At 46.1% G+C, this 13,494-nt stretch overlaps 1 pseudogene; it reads left to right on the top strand.

Moving 5' to 3' along the window:
• The first annotated feature begins 11,480 nt into the window (after positions 1–11,480).
• On the top strand, positions 11,481–12,748 carry LOC118654309 (annotated as a pseudogene).
• Positions 12,749–13,494: the final 746 nt, after the last annotated feature.

Here is a 13,494-nt window from a genome sequence, read left to right as displayed (position 1 = left end):
TCATGTTATTGAGTATTATTATTTTATTAGGCTTAGGAAAGTCTTTAGTTAGTAGGCTTAGGAAAGTCTTTCTCTACCGAAAAACCAAAGTTCATCTAAATTTCCTTCTGGTATTTACACTTTGATTTTATTGTGTGTATGAGACATAAACACCTACTCATTATAAACATTTCTACCTCATACAAATAAGTAGCCGAAATGGAAATGCATTCCTTCACATGCTTCCCTCCTGTGTCTCAGTGAGATGTGTAAGAACAGCTTATGACCTCAGTGCTCATTTGTCCCATCCTATTTCATTCATTAAACAGCCATGGGCACCTCAGAAACCTCTCTCTCTCTCTCTCTCTCTCTCTCTCTCTCTCTCTCTCTCTCTCTCTCTTCCTCTCCTTCTAAAAATTAGTAAGAACAACTCCTCAGGTGAGTATTTCAAAAATAAGGAATTACATGCTTTGAGTGATTACCATGTTCCAGTCACTGTCCTAAATACTAAACACGAATGACCTCATTTCATCCTAAAATGCACCAACATTTTCATTGTGGTTATCTTTAGTAGGGATAGTGATGGGTAATTATTTTTTTCCAAACTTGCCCATTTTTTTTCTAATTTTGACAGTGGCTATCAATTACATTTGTAAACAGAGAAAAATTAATAGAACTTTTTAGCAATTGTTGTTCAGAGAACCTTTGAATTAGTTCCCAAGTGAACTACTTTGCTCAAGTTTGAATTATCCTCTTCTATTCACTGAAGGCCAATCTTTCCTTTGAAGGTGTTTGCCCTTGGCCCCTTTTCCTGATGCAGGTAGGAGGACTGTGGTGAAGTCCCTGAAGTCACGGAGCCTGGGGACCCAGCCTAATGACTGTGGGGCCCGTGTGGCACAGCCCTGCTGTCCTCATGACTTTGAGCTGCTTCCCAAGAGCAATCCTTCCTAAACTCCACACATAATGCCTATCTGACATGGCCACTTAGAGGCAACTGCAAGTTTGCTGTCATCAGCATTTTCAGGATGACACAAGGTAATATTTTGCTCTTCTAACCCTTCCACGTACCGCAGTACACGTGCACATGTGTGCATGAGCAAGAAACACATGCACACGCAGTGACATACTTAGGAGGTGCTCACACAGCACAGCCTCGTGTCCGTAGCACCAGGTCTAGCCTGAACACTTCTGTCTACACAGCGGTTAAGGCCTTTGCATTTCTGAATCAAAGAAGACTTGTTGAGAATGTAGTAAATATATTTAAAAACACACTAGGCATAATATGTAATGACTAAGCCTAAGAAGTGTCAGGGCCAGGGAATATAAATTCAAGGAAAGTGATGGTTAAATCGGCAAGGACCTTTTTACTAGTTGCAAGATTCTCAACAACTTTCTTGAATTCCTGAGCTTCAAATCAGCATAGCCATCGGAACTTTCATGTCCTTCTGGCACCTGGATCCCAACTAGTCCCCAAATGACCTCCTATTTTCCCTACCTCCAAATGCTTCCCTCTGTTTCATTCACTGTCTTAGTGACGATTATTTTCAGAACCTCCCAGTCTCTCATCTCACTTCCCATCTACTTAATCCCCTAAATGTGTCCTAGCCACCCTCCCTAGTCCACCTAAGTCCAGGATGTCCGCATCTCTTACCCTACAGATTTGTAAACACTAATATAAATGGAACCGCTATATTTTTTTAACATATATTTTTATTGATTTCAGAGAAGAAAAGAGAGGGAGAGATAGAAACATCAATGATAAGGGAGAATCATTGACTGACTGCCTTCTGCATACCCCACACAGGGGACTGAGTCTGAAACCTGGGCATGTGCCCTTGACCAGAATTGAGCCTGGGACCTTTCAGTCTGCAGGCAGATGTTCTATCCACTGAGCCAAACCAGCTAGGGAGAAGGGCACACTTTTTGGTAACAACTGTGTACTGTAGATTAACAGCCTTAAAAAATAAACATAACATTTTAACTCGGGAATTATGCCTTTTGGAATGTATCTTGAGGAAATAACCATCCATGCACTATCATATTGAAGAATTGCATTGAATTATTATTTATACCAGAAGGAAAACAGAAACACTAAATGTTAAGCAACTATATGATTGTACTTCTTTTATGCATCCAGTGACATGTATTTCAAGTTTTTCTTAGAAAGAGGGAGAGATCATCTACTTATATAAAAACCCTGGGTGTAACATCACAACCCGAGGCGCGTCCAACAGGAAGGAAGTCAGTCCTGCAGGGGTTGTCTTGGAAACAGCTGCGCCCTCCCCCAGCTGTTTCCTCGGAGGGCGAGGTTTCAGGCAGGAACCCAGCCTCAGGGCAAGGTTTCAGGCCGGAACCCGCCCTCGGAGCAGAGTATGGAAGTACTGAGTCCTGGATTGCCATGCCAAGGGCTTCGCCCTCCCCGAGCTGCTTCCCATAAGGCCTTATGGAAGAATCCATCCTCAGAGCGCCAGGAGCGCCCAGGAGCAGTCAGTCCTGGGTTGCTGAGGCGGAGGCCACAGAGTGGTAGAACTCTGGGTCTGGCCCAACAGGGGGCATGGCTGGCCTTCAAACCAGACCCTGACAGTAGGGAGGAGGCAGCCCCATTCCTCACAGAATCTGCTGTTGGATAGCTTGCTGTCAGTGGCCTGCCAGGCAGGAACCTCATTCACCTGCACCCTGGACCCTGACAGGAGGGAGGAGGGAGCCCCATTCCTCACGGAATTGACAGCTGGACAGCTTGCTGTCAGGGGCCTGCCAGCTAGGAATCCTATTCACCTGCATATGTGTATAAAGTTTTAGTACATAATATTAGAGGTCGTGGTGGTACTATTTTACCCACAGCGTCTACAGGAATTGCTGCAAATTTACTTCTCGGTGGAAGCACCTTTCATTCCCAATATAAATTACCGATTCCATTAAATGAAACTTTAATTTCTAGACTCGATATAATCAGTGAAGTTGCTAAAACTATTAAAAAGGCCCAACTTCTCATTATTGATGAATGCACCATGGCATCCAGTCATACTATAAATGCCATAGACAGATTACTAAGGGAAATTATGAATTTGAATGTTGTATTTGGTAGGAAAGTTCTCCTTCTTAGAGGGGATTTTCGACAATGTCTCAGTATTGTACCACATGCTATAGGATTAGACATAGTACAAACGAGTTTGAAGTACTGCAATGTTTGGGGATGTTTCAGAAAGTTGTCTCTTACAACGCATATGAGATCAGAGGATTCTGCTTATAGTGGATGGTTAGTAAAACTTGGAGATGGCAAACTTGATAGCAGTTTTCATTTAGGAATGGATATTATTGAAATCCCCTGTGAAATGATTTGTAATGGATCTATTATTGAAGCTACCATTGGAAATACTATATCTATAGATAATATTAAAACTATATCTAAATGTGCAATTCTTTGTCCAAAAAATGAGCATGTTCAAAAATTAAATGAAAAAATTTTGGATATACTCGGAGATTTTCACACATATGAGTGATGATTCCATTGATTCCACAGATGATGCTGAAAAGGAAAATTTTCCCATCGAATTTCTTAACACATTGTATGCGGGAAACGTGTTTACACGTTTTACGTATTTATATGTTCTACCAGTGTAGTAGAGCGCGGGACATGTATTAATACGTTTTTTATAGACTAGCGGTAGAATGCGGGTAATGTATAAATACGTAAACTAAAGTTATCGTAATTTTACTGAACGTTGCCATTTGTGCAAAAAATTAGCAAAAATGGCCCGCGCCACCTGTTAGCGCGCGATAAAAACTACCCGCCAACAATGTGTTAATAGTATTACTCCTTCGGGAATGCCGTGTCATAAATTAAAATTGAAAGTGTGTGCAATCATCATGCTATTGAGAAATCTCAATAGTAAATGGGGTCTTTGTAATGGTACCAGATTTATTATCAAAAGATTATGACCTAACATTATTGAAGCTGAAGTATTAACAGGATTTGCAGAGGGAGAGGTTGTTCTGATTTCAAGAATTAATTTGTCCCCATCTGACACTGGCCTCCCATTTAAATTGAATCGACAACGGTTTCCCGTGATGCCAGCATTTGTGATGACTATTAATAAATCACAAGGACAAACTCTAGACAGAGTAGGCATATTCTTACCTGAACCCGTTTTTGTACATGGTCAGTTATATGTTGCTTTCTCTCGAGTTTGAAGAGCATGTGACATTACAGTTAAAGTTCTAAATATTTCATCACAAGGGAAATTAGTCAAGCACTCTGAAAGTGTTTTCACTCTTAATGTGGTGTACAGGGAGATATTAGAATAAGTTTAATCACTTTATGAGTCATTGTTTGCATCACTATTGTTTTTATATCATGTTTTTGTTGTTTTTATATCATGCTTCTGTTGTTATATCCTTTTGTTACTTTATTTATTAATAAATTCATATACTATTTTCATATACATTTTACTAATTTCCTTTCATCTCTCACACTTCTATTATAGAAAAAGGGCAAATAGCAATATTAAAATATCTCCGCTAATTATCTCCCTTTTAAAAAAATATATTTTATTGAGTTTTTACAGAGAGGAAGGAAGAGAGATAGAGAGTTAGAAACATCCATGAGAGAGAAACATCGACCAGCTGCCTCCTGCACACTTCCCACTGGGGATGTGCCCTCAACCAAGGTACATGCCCTTGGCCGGAATCGAACCTGGAACCCTTGAGTCTGCAGGCCAATGCTCTATCCACTGCGCCAAACCAGTTAGGGCAATTAATTCCCTTTTAATGTGCATGAATTTCGTGCACCAGGCTACTAGTATGTTAAATACAAGTAGTTTGGAAAAATTAAACCCTGAACTTGAAAAACTTACCAGTACACATTGCATGTTATTTTTGTGCATCCAATATATAAATGCATCCATAAATCTAAGAAAATGTTCCAAAATACTGACAGCTGTTAATGCTGAATGGCATGACACAATTCATTTTCATTTTCTTCCATTTCCTAAATTATCCTCCATTGACTAGAGTAACTGAATTGCACACCTCAGTTCCACACGAGGGGCAAAGTCAAGTGAATGTGGAGGCTCTTATAACAAAACACACTGAGAGAAGAGTAGCAGTTCACTTTTAATTTCTGCTGTAACAAACAATTTAGAACCCCCTAATCTAGAAATGGGGAAACAATAGAATTGAGAGTACCGAAGGGCTTGTACAAGTAAACAATTAGGCCCCCATGATGATGTGGCAACTCTGTAGGGTTCCATGCCTCAGGGAAGCATGCACCAATAGGGACTCTAAGTCTTAGTCCCCATGTACTGTCCTGGCATTAACAAGGAAAAAATGGGGGTAAAATATTCTGCATGGTTTGAATCAGCAAGAAAAGCTCATGGAGACAGGCAGAGATGTAAATATCCAGTTGGTCAATGTCTTCAGCAGTCAGCCGGCTAAATGAGGGAAAAAGAAAATCAAATAAAATATGATAAATTTTCACGTAGCGCTCTCTGTCCCCTCAGGGGGCAACAGGCCCAGTTCACTATGAGTACACCCCTAGAACTTTTTATTTATTTATTATTATTTTTTAAAATAATTTTTTTGATTTTCATTTTTTTTTTTTTTTTTACAGAGCGGAAGAGAGAGGGATACAGTGTTAGAAACATCAATGAGACAAATATTGATCAGCTGCCTCCTCCACACCTCCTACTGGGGATGTGCCTGCACCAAGGTTCATGCCCTTGACCTGAATCCAACCTGGGACCTTACAATCTGCAGGCCGATGCTCTATTCACTGAGCCAAACCCGTTAGGGCTATTATTTTTTTGAGAGAGTGGAAAGGATGTGGGAGGAAGAGAGACCAGAGAGAGACAGAGGAAGAGAGGGGCAGAGAGAGAGAGAGGGAGAGAGAGAAATACAAATGTGAGAGGAGAAACATGTGGATCAGTTGCTTCTCTCACACACTGGTCATGAACTGACTGGGGGGAAGGTATTGAACCTGCAACCCAGGTAGGTGCCCTTAACAGGGAATAAGACCTTCCACCCTCCAGTGTGCCTGCCCAGGCTCTAACCACTAAGCATCACTGGCCAGGGCTAGATCTGACTTTTGGGGGAAATCTCCAATTCAATATTATAAAGACCCTCGGGAGACCCACCCTAGCCACCTGCCCGCCCCACCTCCAGTCCCCACCATGACCCTCTTTAGAACTAACATAACAATAAGTCTGCCAGACACTGTGACCTCCTGGTGACTTGCTGAAGCGTCAGATTGGGAACCAAGGGTCAGGAAATAATAGGCTATCTGTGCCTCCAAGGATGACCTGAAGGGCACCAGGAGGATGCTAGAGGAGTCAGTTAAGGCACCATCCCATCCAGATTTTGCTGCTTCCGCTCAGGCCACACTCCCCCATCTTAGTCCCCTCACGTATGGTCCCTCCTTCCTGGTCCCTCAGGCCGCCTCCCCCACCATCTCCACTGCCCGCCATTACCCCATCCCCTCAGGCCCCCGCCCCCCCTCCCCGGGCCGGCCCCGCCCCTCTTCCCTCCCTACCCCAGGCTGACCCCTCCTCCCGACCCAGTGTCTGGCCTACGACCGTCCCCCTGACCACCCGGCCCCTCCTCAAATAGGATACAAGTGCAAAATGCCTGCTCTTGGCCTTCTGGCCATGGGCTGTGGCTCGGGATCTGCGTTTGGCCCTGGAGCGTCGAGGTCTAGGGCGACCTGTGGCGCTTCCATGGCGACAGCACCGGCCTCCCCGCTGCCACCTGTCCCAGGGCCCTCGTGGCCTCCAGGGCCATCTGGGTTGCGAGGGTCGCTTGGAATGGCCTGTTCTTCCCCATCTTCGGCCCCGCGGCCTGGGACACCGTCATCATCCTCCATGGCCCCTCAGCCTCTCTTTGGGACTTCTGAGAGCCGCTCCCCCTGAGGCGCCAACGGTCTGACAGGAAGCTCCGCCCCCTAGCCGGTGACCCCACTTGAACTCCCCAAAGCGCATGCGCAAAGAGGCCCTGCGCGCCATTGGCCAGAAACCCAGCCAATGAGTGCCCTGGGCACGTGACTGTATCCCGTGAAGCCTGCCCAGCAACAGGCTGGCGGGTGAGCCTCAGAGCCTGTGCGGGTGCCCGCCCAGCTACCCTCACGGTGAACAGCTTGCCGCTGGGGGTCCCTGTCGTTGGGCCTGAGAGTGGGTCAGGGGCATCTGCCCTCCAGTCTGCAGCCCGGGTATGTGCCCTGACCAGGTATTGAATTGTGACCTCGTGGTTCATAGGTCCATGCTCAACATCTGACCTATGAACCGGGCTAAATGGAACTAATTTAAAATGCAGCCGGGGATGCCATCCCAGGGGGCTGACTTGCATGTCTTTTGCCTTAAACTTTTGGGAAGTTAAAGCAGGGCAAAATAACCTTTGGACTGGGCTTAGGGCACCTTTGTGTCCCAAGGAGCTGTTTACAAACATAACAGAAAGCAGATATTATGACTACTGGAGTAAAAATTAAAGATACTGTTTTTTTGTGTGTCAGTAAGGAATGCTTTTGGGGTTTAAACTATAAGGAAATGTATTGACTGATTGTGCAGTCCAGAGGGAGAGGGTCATCATGCTGGTTTACTTGTCCAATGAAGGGTCATCAAGGACCCAGTCCCCCCATTCCTGACCCTTTTAGCAGAATGTGGGTGCTCCTAGGTTTGGGGTTGGGACAAGTCACTCCTTCCTCTGAATAGCTGGTAACAATTGTGTTAAAGTTGTTTCGGTGCCTAATCCCCCAGACTAATTTGTGAGCTCCTTGAGGGCAGGGTCTGTGTTGCTTTTCATAGCCCCAGTGCTATGCCCAGTGCCTGTTACACACAAGGTGCCCAATCTTTCATACATTTATTCCATCAACAACTCTTTCTCGCTAAGTGCCATGATGGAGGAAAATTCAGGGTCCATGGCACATAGCCCAGCCTGTGGGGTGGGAGTGGGGTCAGCAAACACTCTCTTGAGATCTTTACGTCTGACATGAGTCCCTGAACACAGAGGCCTCAGCTCAGCAGGTGTTCAAGGCTTTCATTCATTAGCAGCCAGGGTGGGAAGGTAAGCCGAAGCGAATGGGGCTCACAGTTTGGTTACTGCGTACTGAATACCTGTTACGTGCCAGGTCTCTGGTAACAGAGTAATCACGCCTCTTGCCTGCAGGTGCCCCCAGGCCAGGCAGGGACAATTCATTTCAGTGCTGGGCGGTGAGTAAGCACTTGTGGCCACGGTGGAGGGGCACCTCCCCAAGCACGGCAGGGCAGGGCAGGTGGGAGGAAGGGCAGTCTGCACTGCCTACCAGGAGCAAGTGGCCCTTTAAGCAACGCAAGGAGGAGGGTCACCTGGCCCAGAGGCTGGACTGGGGTGGACAGTGAGTGAAATGCCTTCGTGAGGATGGTGAGCTGATGGGGCAGAGCAGGTCACAGGCCCCCAGGGCTGCTGCTGTTTGTTTTGCACTGTTGTATCTCAAGTGATCGCTAGCTTCTTTTGTGGTGATGCAAGATTAAATTTCTGGGAGGCTCTGCCTTTCCACGTCTTCACTTTTCCTAGTTTGGACTTGGGAGCTCCTTGTATTTTATCCTCGCTAACTCTTTGTCCAGAGAAGTGGTGCCTTAATGGTTTGGTTGAGTCATCTCATGACCTCTTTTAATTTTTTAATTTTTAGAGAGAGTGATAGAGGGAAAAACAGAGAGAAATACCAAAGTGAGAGAAACACAGCGATTGGTTGCCTCCTGCATGAGCCCTGACCAGGGCCGGGGCCAGGGAGGAGCCTGCAACCGAAATAGGTGCCCTTGACTGTAATCCAACCTGGGAACCTTCTGTCTGCAGGCTGACACTCTATCCACTGAGCCAAACCAGCTAAGGCTCATAACCTTCTTCCTGTCGGTGTCTATACCACTGACAGTGTCCCAGATGATGAATGTCATTGTCCAAGAAGGGACAGCAAAATACCCCTGGACGGCTGCGTTTTGGACAGCCTCAGGATCCGTCCCATCTCTGTGACCATAGAAGAGGGTGGTCAGGTTCAGGTGCATGCAGAACCAGGGAGCAGCCCTCAGTGCGGGGAGTGGAGCCGCAAAGGGTGCAGTGCGATGACCCACTGGGTTCTTGTCAGGGGCCAGGTTAGTCCTGGTGGACTCCACTTTGCCCTTCACCTGGCTTTAGGCTGCCGCTTCATCTGGTTATAGCTCCCTAGGAGTCTCCTGAGGGCACCCTTGACTTCCTTGTTCCTGAGGCTATAGATCATGGGGTAGAGCATGGGAGTTACATTGGTGTAGATTAAGGACACGATCTTGTCCTGTTCTGGGGTGTAGCATGACTTGGGGCGAATGTAGATGAATATTGCACAGCCGTAGTGCAGAAGAGAGACCAGCAGGTGCCCGGCACAGGTGGAGAAGGCTTTGCTCCTGCCCTGGGCTGAGTGGATGCTGAGGATGGCGGTGATAATGAATCCGTAGGAGAGCAGTATCAGTAAGAAGGGAATCAACAGGATGAGCGTGCAGACCACGAAGACGGCAATCTCATTGGCTCGTGTGTCTGAGCAGGCCAGGAACAGCACAGCAGGGATGTCACAGAAGAAGTGATTGATCTCATGGGACTGACAGAAGGGCAAGAGGAATATCAGGGTGGTAAGAGTGAGCGAGAGTGCAAAGCCGCTGACGCATGCCAGAGCCAGCATCTGCAGACAGAGGACCCTGGTGACGATGAGTGTGTAGCGCAGGGGCATGCAGATGGCCACGAAGCGGTCGTAGGCCATCACGGCCAGGAGGAAACACTCTGCTCCTCCCAGAGCGATGAAGAGGTGCATTTATTTCAGAGAGGAAGTGAGAGGGAGAGAGAGACAGAAACATCAACGATGAGAGAGAATCACTGATCGGCTGTTTGGAGCTTAAGGTGTGGTTTTTCTGCAGCAGGGCATCTTATATTCCCCTGTAGAACTCCTGGGCTGGAAAAGGCAGTTTTCTAGCAATTGTCCAAGTTGTGGGAGACTCTGCAGCCCTTTTTCCACAGATGAGAGTGTAGCCACCTCTCCAGGGCCTCCAACCCACTTTGCCAGGCTTGGCCCTGGTCTACATTCTATGAGCATCTTACATTCTGCCCTCTGGTCACTGAGAATAAAGAACTGCTCATTGAAATAGTTTTATCATTCATGCCACAGCCCCCTTATGTCCTTTACTTTCACTCAGTTCAAACACACCCTTTTCTAGGTTGGAATAAGAGGAGAGGGAGCATTGCATTCTCCCCACAAACCATCAAATAAGTATTCTCTTTCAAACTCTAAGCGTCCTATGTACAAAGCTAATTACTTCTTTAATTAAGCACTCCTCGCTCTTATTAGAGCTCTTGTCATGTTCAAGAACATTTGCTGCTCTTGGTCACCAGTGGACCAAGGCATGCATTTTCAGGAACTCAGGATATCTGGCTGAACTCAACTGAACTCACCTCTTACCACATCACTGAAGACTGATCTCGGCTAGCTAACAGTCTAGATACAGAATAAGCTGCCTTGGAATCACTTGTTTGTGAATCCTGAGGAGCTGTTCCGGGAAATATGGACAAGTATTCTGCTGGTTTCAGGGGATGTAGAAATAGGATTGAGACACAAAGAATCACCCAAGTGTCTGCATACCGGGTTGCCATGATACTCAGTCTCATAACAGTTACCCTTGGTGCAGAAAAAGCCTGGGAGTGATTCTGAATGAACGCTTTATTGCTGCTGTCTTGAGATTCATAATGATTTTTAACTTAGGGGCTCAGCAGTTTCATTTTGTACTGGGCTCTGAAAGTTATGTCATCTGTCCTGGCCTCCAATATGGTTTCTTTCCCCGAAAGCCCTCTAATTTCAGGTTTGCTTCTTTAATAGCGCATAACCCTCTTTTGCATGCATTTATTTATGTGTCGGGTATCCAGTTTTCCGACTGCTGGTTCCCGAGGGCATGGACTTTCTTATCTCTTTTTTTACAGTGCTTAGAAGAGTGCTTGATAAATCATAAGTAGTCAGAGAGTTTGTGGAATGATTGAATGCTGTAAAGAGCCCGAAAGAATATTCCCGTAGACAAGGTAACAAGCATTTCATTGGGAAAGTGCCACATTTGGTATCAAGTGCACCATAAAAGGGGTCATTAATTCTGGACACTCCCTCCCTGCCTCCTCTTTAACCACTTTTCTCTGTCTGAGCCATAAGCTGCTTTAATGCTTGATTGCCCACATAGATTCTCTGTTCACCTGATTCCCTAGGCCAGTGATGGCGAACCTTTTGAGCTCGGTGTGTCAGCATTTTGAAAAACCCTAACTTAACTCTGGTGCTGTGTCACATATAGAAATTTTTTGATATTTTCAACCATAGTAAAACAAAGATGTATATTTTTGATATTTATTGTATATGTTTAAATGCCATTTAAGAAAGAAAGATCGACCCAAAAAATGAGTTCGCGTGTCACCTCTGACACGCGTGTCATAGGTTCGTCATCACTGCTAAGCTGAGCAGGGAATTTGTACTGACCCAGACAACCATGTTAATGGACCAAGCAAAGCTGTTGTTAAGGTTCAGAGAGACAGTTTTGACCTTGGACTTAGGCATACCTTCACCCTGGCCAACTGAGCTGCAGAGTGCGAGTGAACTACATGTGAGATCAAACATTGGGACTTCTAAGAGGATTATGAAAAGGGGCGCCATCCTGAGCACCATCTACAGGCTGGTCCTAGCCCTGCCACTCTAGCACCCAGGGCTGGTCCTCGGCCCACCCCGGTGTGAGTTGTCTGCGATTCGAGGCGGCTCAGGCAGAACAAGCACCAATGGTAAGGAGGCCAAGAAACTTGTAGGCCTCTCAGAGAAGGAGAATCTCATGAGGAATAACCAAGTGCTGGGGATTGGAAGTGGTTCTACAGTTGCCCATGCTGTGCAGCAAATAGCTGAGAGAATGACACAAGGGAATGTGAACCTTGTCTGTGTTCCCACCTCCTTCCAGGTCCATCAGCTCATCCTGCAGTCTGGCTTAACTCTCAGTGACCTGGACCGACACCCAGAGATCGCCCTCGCCCTTGCCCTCGATGGTGCTGATGAAGCAGATGCTGATTTCAATCTCATCAAAGGCGGTGGAGGCTGCCTGACCCAGGAGAAGATTGTGGTGGGCTATACCAGTGCTTTATCGTGATGCCAGTTTCAGGAAAGATTCAAAGAACCTTGAGGATCAGGGGTGCAAGTGATTCCCCATCGAGGTCATCCCAATGACTCACGTCCCAGTGAGCTGAGTTTGGGGGCATGGTTGAACTTCAAATGGCCATCAACAAGGCAGGTCCCATGGTGATGAATAATGGGAATATGGGAATTTTATCCTGGCCTGGAAGTTTGACCATGTGTACAAATAGAGCGAAGTGAACACAGCTATCAAAATTATCCCAGGTGTGGCCCTGGCTGTTGTGGCTCAATTGGTTGGAGCATTGTCCTGTATACTAAAATGTTTCGGGTTTGATTTCCAGTCAGGGCATATGCCTAGATTGCGGATTTGCTCCCCAGTTGGGGCAGATAGGGAAAGAAACCAATTGATGTTTTTTTCTCTTCTCTCTCTCTCTCTCTCTCTCTCTCTCTCTCTCTCTCTCTCTCTCAAATCAATAAGCATACCCTCGGGTGAAGATAAGAAAAAAATGATGCCAGGTGTGTTGGGCACAGGCTTATTCATCAACATGTCTGAGAGTCTCCTTTGGGATGCAGGACAGCTCAGTGAATATGAGGGAGAAGCCATTCTATTGGCCCGAGAGGCGTGGCGTGTATTCACCTTGAGTCCCCAGCCCACAGCCAGGTGGACATGCCTCTCCAGGAGCCTTTGCCTTAATGAATGTGCCAGGGTGGTTGGGGAGTTAAATTCAGCCTTCTAAAGTATTGTGGTTTTTAAAAAAATATGTTTTCATTAACTTTAGAGAGAGGAAGGGAGAGGGAGAGAGAGAAACATTGGTTGGCTGCCCCTCTCATGTATCCCGATTAGGGATGTGCCCTGACTGGGAATCAAATTGGAGACCTTTCAGTGCATGGGACGATGCCCAAGCAACTCAACGACACCAGCCAGGGCTGAAGTATTGTTAGTAAATGTCTTTTTAAAAAAGAGAAATATAAACATATATGTTTTTCTTATTTTTAAAAAAGAACTGCTGACTGATTGAACTCAGGGATCCATAAACTATAGCCTCTGGCCTGAATGCAGCCGGCCAGTAATTCTGTTGGAGCAGATTAGTCCCCATCCTGGTTAGGGCAGCTTTCCCGCCAAAACACCAGAGGCCAGTGGTCTCAAAGGATCACGTGGCCTGCAAAGCTGAAACTATTTCCTGTGTCAACCTACACATAAAAGGCCTTTCAAAGTGAGATGCAAATTAGCATTTACTTGAGGTCAAAAGAATAGCTATCCAGGAAAGCTCTGATTCAGGCAAACAGTGTTCCAATTAGGAGGCAAGGGGAGAGGGTATTTCTGAGAAAGGCGGGGGGACACTTACATCCACAGAAAGGCGGCGTTTCTCTTGGTGCGGATAACAAAA

This window comes from Myotis myotis, unplaced genomic scaffold (genome assembly GCF_014108235.1).
Source record: "Myotis myotis isolate mMyoMyo1 unplaced genomic scaffold, mMyoMyo1.p scaffold_m19_p_4, whole genome shotgun sequence".
In the NCBI taxonomy this organism is placed as follows: domain Eukaryota; kingdom Metazoa; phylum Chordata; class Mammalia; order Chiroptera; family Vespertilionidae; genus Myotis; species Myotis myotis.
Note: the sequence above shows the minus strand (reverse complement) of the source record. Positions and strands in the feature narration are given on the sequence as shown.